Below are 3,614 nucleotides of genomic sequence, written 5' to 3' on the forward strand. Positions count from 1 at the left end.
GGGTTCAGTCAACTGGCTTTGTTTCTGCAAGATTTTACAGGGTCAAGGCTGAGCTCAGCACTGTTGGGCTGCATGCTCTGAGTCTGGGAGCTGAGACTGGGCTTCCAGCTTCATTCTGTGGCCCTTTAAGGTTATAAACCTGCTGCACTGGAGGGGCAGAAGTGTTCTGGGTCCCCTGGCCACAATATTCCGATATGTGGAGCTGACCAAAGCACTTCATCAGGACAGTGGCCATGATATTGGTGCTGGCTTGTTCATTCCAGCAACTACAGCAGTATGATGTGGTGTTTATATATCAGCCGGGGTGGGGTACCAGCAGGACTGGAACTGCAGCATTCCTACATATGCTTACTGCAGTGGAGGCAGTAGCAATGGAGGTAAGGTGCTGGCACAGGCATAGACACCAGCGTCCATATAGACATTCATAGCAATTGACTTGCGGGTGGTGTTTGCTCACATCTATGCATTCATCATGCTTGCCATGGTTGTGTGGGCAGGTTCCTACATGTCCATGAGGGATGAGAGTTAATGGAGTGCATCTGCACTGGTAGCAATGGAAGTACAAAGTCGTGCACATGCACGTGCATGCTGGTTGGGGAAGGGAGGCAAGGTCCACCCATGCATGCATGCTTGCAAAGTGGTGGAAGGGTAGCCATTGGAGAGTGCATGCCGGCAAAGCAGTGGGGAGAGGCTTCAGTGGAGAGAGGTTGTGGGTGGACTGGTACTCGTAGGAGGGGGCCCGTCTGCTGGAGCTCGCTGTTGGTTAGGGTAGGAGCTATGATTACAGCCCCATTGAAGTGCCCTGGCTGAGTATCAGAAACTGCCATGCAAGCAGGCACAGCCAGGTGATTGGGGGAGAGGCCAGCACACAGGGAAGTACTCAGATCAGACTGGCTCTGTCTCTCAGGCACCACCACCCTGCTCTATCTAGGTCAGCCAGTTACCCTAAGGCTAAAGTCTACTAGGGGAGTACAGTGAGCCTTAGGGCATGTGCATCTGTGGCCATACTCCACTGCAGACATTCCCACAACAAACTCTCTGGCTCCACACAGGCTGTAGTCCAACCCCTACCAACTGTAAGCAGCTCTCCCAGCCAACTCAAGTGTTTATGGGGCTTGTGGTGTCTCCTGATGCCTAAATTCCAGATTCTTGTGCTTAGAGCAGGCCACTCTTTTTCTGTTCAACTCACCCTTCAACTTTTCCCCAGGAATCACTGGGGTCCAAGAATGAGTCGTGGTGCTTGGTAGCCACATAAGAACCCTGTACAGCGCTCTCACCTTCCTCCTACTTCAGCCCCACATCTGCATCCTCCCTTCGTGCGCTCTTGAGGCCCTTCATCTGAAGAGCTGCTTGGAGCACGCCAGTCTTTCTAGCACATCTTGGTCCCTCAGTAGAAGATGTTACTCATGGTTGTGTCTACTCAGCCACCTTGGCTCTTCTTGTCACAGATTATTTTTTAAATTTAAATATTTTAAGTTCCTTGTAGATCCTGGAAATCAGCCCTTTGTCAGATGAATAGATTGCAAAAATTTTCTTCCATTCTGTAGGTTGCCTATTCACTCTCACAATAGTTTCCTTTTGCTGTGCAGAAACTCTTTGATTTAATTAGATTCTATGTGTCAATTTTGGTCTTTATCACAATTGCTTTTGGTGATACCATTTGTACCCAATTCCATTACTGGGTACATACCCCCAAAATTAAAAATCATTCTATTATAAAGACACATGCACACATATGTTTATTCTAGCACTACTTACAATAGCAAAGACTTGAAACCAACCCAAATGCCCATCAATGATAGACTGGATAAAGAAATTGTGGCACATTTATACCATGGAATACTATGCAGACATAAAAAAAGAATGAGTTCATATCCTTTGCAGGAACATGGATGAGGTTGGAAACTATCTTTCTCAGCAAACAGGAACAGAAAACCAAACAATGTATGTTCTCACTCATAGGTGAGTTGAACAATTAGAACATGTGGACACAGAGAGGCGAACATCATACACCGAGTCCTGTCAGGGAGTGAGGGGCAAGGAGGGCAAAAGGATTAGGAGAAATACCTAATGTAGAGGATAGATTAATGGGTGCAACAAACCACCATGGCACATGTATTATCTATGTAACAAACCTGCACATTCTGCACATGTATCCCAAACTTAAAGTATAATTAAAAAAAAAAAAGAAAAGAAAAAGAAACTTAAGCAGTTGGCCAGGTACTGAGCACACCATGCTCTACAAAGTGAAGACTTAAATCCAAGTTGATAGCAAAACATCTGAAATTCAACACCAGGACTGTGATGGTACAGGAAGGGGACATGGAAAGTGCATACAGGACCCTAAACAGAATCCTCACTATGGATAGGCTCATTGAGGACATTAAGTGTCACAGTATTAGGGAAAGCCATGCCACCAGTGACAGAGAAAAAGCTATGAAAGGTGCCGGCAGATATACCACATGGAAACGGCTTGCAAGATCAACTTTTTGATGTGAAAGAATTGGGTAGATCTTTGGCAGGGCTACTGAGGCCTGTAGATGGGACATCCAGTGTGAAACCCTCATCCAGTTTTGTCTCCATCTCTTTTCTTTGTACATCTCATTGCCTATTACTGTTCTCTACAATAAACTCAACCACATGCTTGGGAAAAAAAAAAAAAAAACCTTAGTTGCTCATACTTGCAATTCCAGCAAATTGGGAGACTGAGGCAGAAGTATGGCTTGAGCCAAGGAGTTTGAGACCAGCCTGTGTGACAAGGTGAGACCACATATCTACATAAAATAAAATTAGCCTGGTGTTTGGTGCATGCCTGTAGTCCCCACTACTGGGGAGGCTGAAGTGGGAGGATCATGTGAACCCAGGAGGCTGAGGTGGCAGTGAGCTGTGACTGTGCCACTGCACTCCGCCCTGGGCAACAGAAAGAGACCCTGCCAAAAGAAAGAAAGAAAGAGAGAAAGAGAGAGAGAAAGAGAGAAAGTGAGAGAGAAAGAGAGAGAGAGAGAGAGAGAAAGAAAGAAAGAGAGAAAGTAAGAAAGAAAAGAAAAGAAAAGAAAAAGAAGAAAAGAAAAGAAAAAGAAAGAAAGAAAGAAAGAAAGAAAGAAGGAAGAAAGAAAGGTGTATACAAAAAGAGAGGAAAAATATGCTAAATGGGGATTGTATATTTTCTATCCTCTTTGTCCTTCATTCTAACAATATAATTGTTACCCTTATTCATCACTCCATATGTCATAAATCTAATATCTATTGTCTGATATAAAAATCTCATATTAAAATATTTTATCTTCTATCAATCTATGTACTCGTACTGCTATAGAACTTCCAAATTAAGATATCCAAATAGGTTTCCATTCTTCCCAATCATATCTTCTTCTACTTCATTCCTGCCTATTCCTCCCTGTCCTTGTGTATTATCAACTATTACCTTAATTCTAATGTCCTCCTTATTGACTCCCTGCTTGTAGCCCCTCAGACCATCAATCATTTTTCAAACACACTAGCTAAAATTATTTCATCAAACACAGAGATATTAATGTATCACTCATCTTCTTATAAACGCCATTCTCAGAATCAGGTTCAAAATCCTCAGAATTCAATACAGAGTAATTCAACTT

At 43.6% G+C, this 3,614-nt stretch overlaps 1 pseudogene; it reads left to right on the forward strand.

Annotated features, from left to right (window-relative positions):
• The first annotated feature begins 371 nt into the window (after positions 1-371).
• Positions 372-2,616, forward strand: LOC108316796 (annotated as a pseudogene).
• Positions 2,617-3,614: the final 998 nt, after the last annotated feature.

The sequence above is a fragment of the Cebus imitator genome, unplaced genomic scaffold (assembly GCF_001604975.1).
Source record: "Cebus imitator isolate Cc_AM_T3 unplaced genomic scaffold, Cebus_imitator-1.0 Scaffold192, whole genome shotgun sequence".
Taxonomy (NCBI): domain Eukaryota; kingdom Metazoa; phylum Chordata; class Mammalia; order Primates; family Cebidae; genus Cebus; species Cebus imitator.